This window comes from Palaemon carinicauda, chromosome 36, assembly GCF_036898095.1.
Source record: "Palaemon carinicauda isolate YSFRI2023 chromosome 36, ASM3689809v2, whole genome shotgun sequence".
Taxonomy (NCBI): Eukaryota; Metazoa; Arthropoda; class Malacostraca; order Decapoda; family Palaemonidae; genus Palaemon; species Palaemon carinicauda.
The window spans coordinates 11,025,880-11,028,379 of NC_090760.1; positions in this window are offsets into that span (position 1 = coordinate 11,025,880).

Below are 2,500 nucleotides of genomic sequence, written 5' to 3' on the forward strand. Positions count from 1 at the left end.
ATACCACTAAAATATATATATATATATATATATATATATATATATATATATATATATATATATAAATATATATATATATATACACACAGTATATATATATATATATATATATATATATATATATATATATATATATATATATATATGAACATATATTTTAATATACAATCAGACATACATACAGTATATATACATATAAATATATATATATATATATATATATATATATATATATATATATATATATATATATATATATAATCCAAATATATTTGTGTTTATATATATATATGTATATATAGATATAATATATATATATATATATATATATATATATATATATAATATATATATATATATATATATATATATATATATATATATATATATATATATATCAGCGTATCTTTTGAAAATCATAGTAGCCCTTATGGTCACGCCATTGAGTGGTACGGAACTTGGTTTACTTTTGGTAGATCCACAACTTTACCCAGGTGTTAATTACAACTAGTATCTGCAAGAGTGAGGACGATCTTCTGTGTGTGTGTCCATAATTGGAAATACATAATCATCATATGTACGCTTAAATTACTATATAACAAGATTTCTTTGGAAACAATAAACAAAAGCCATGATATTCAGTTAACAGTCAAATCTGTTAAAGAATAACTTTGCACCAACGTTTTGCCGAGGATAAAATCCACCATATTGCCAATTTTCGGTGGAAAACATAATATATGATATCAAAAATAAAGACGCTTAGCGTATGTTATAAAAATATTATGTATATCCAGAGATCTGGCATTCCCAGCTACGACATTCATCTTATATCTAAACATGGAACTTAAATAGGATTTCGCCCCTTCATATCTATGTCTATCTATCTACCTATATAAATATATATTTATATACATACATACATATATATAAGTACATGTATATATATGTATATATATATATATATATATATATATATATATATATATATATATATATATATATATATATATATATATATTTATATATGTACTATATGTATAAAATTTGGTATTTACCTATTTTCCTTGACCAGAAAATCATAATTTATACCTTAACTGATAAATCATGGATGAATTCTTAGGGCAGTAAACTACCAGAACATACAGCTTATCAGCAGGGCATAAAATCACCCAACACATTTCCCAATTCAGTTCTATCTTGAATCTTTCGCATAGTCTATCCAGAACGCACCCTTTCTCCAAATAATAGAATTATAAGTTTTTTAAGGCCAAATTTCGTCATTATTTTTGTACAGGACCAAATCATCTCAAAACACAGATCTATTGTTTTATCAATAATAAATATTTAAGCACCTTTGCTTAGCGTTAATTTACCAATATTTCTAAGCTTAATAGCTTTGAACTTTAGCTTTCACTGGCCATCGACGGTTACACTTTCTTATAGATCTAAGTCAACATTAACTTGATGCATTCAATCTTTGTTTTCCAATTTAATCCTGGACCCTTTTCACCCACTATACCCCCAAATATGTACAAGAATCAAATTATTTCCTTTTTTTTACATTTCATAAAAGCATCCACTGCCTCATCTTCCTTGTTTAATTTCTTTCTTACTACTGCTGTTAAATTTCTGTTTTTGCAAACATCAACACAGTTTCTCTTTACAGGCCTCATTCAGTGTTGCATAATCTAAAAGAAAAAAAATAATCTGTTATACCCATTAGCCATAGGGCTACGCTAATTTTCACTTTACCTGTAATACTCTTTCTATATATATATATATACTAAAATCTCACTTAGATAATGACCAAAGAATAATCAAATCAAGAAGACATGAATAATAAATATTGAATTCAATACTAAATTTATATTTCAAAGGGGTAATATTAAGGGACGCGTTTCATAGGTGTACTATGAAAAATAAAACAGACATTTTATGAAGAAAACTATGTTCTTTTAAATGTAAGATTACATACAAAGTTACTGGGGCCTGATTCATTCAGACAAAAATTCAGCATCTGAATTACATTCACATTAATTTGAAAAATTTCTACTGAAGGTACATTTGGTTTCTTTACCTGTACCAAAAAACATATCGATTGTTACTTCTTTTAAGATTATGAAGAGCCATTACTTTGGTATGTGTAAATAATTAAAAAACTAAACATGGCTATAAAAGTATGTTCCAGAATATTATAATTAACGTAATTAATTATTCATATAATAATACTGAAGGTCACATAAACGGTCTTGTACCTCTATGTACTGTACTCTACAAAACCAGTGCAGGTGTAGCGTATTATATTAATTTTATATTTTTTTTCCACAATTATGAATGCAATTCTATTGCGATATAATTTCCTGCACAATATTAGTAAAAAACAGACGAAAACAAGTCAACCTATATCAAATATAATTTGTAAAAAACCAACCTTATGAAATCGGTCTCCTAGTTAAGGAGTTTTGATACTAATTTTACGGCATCATATTGGATTCTATTA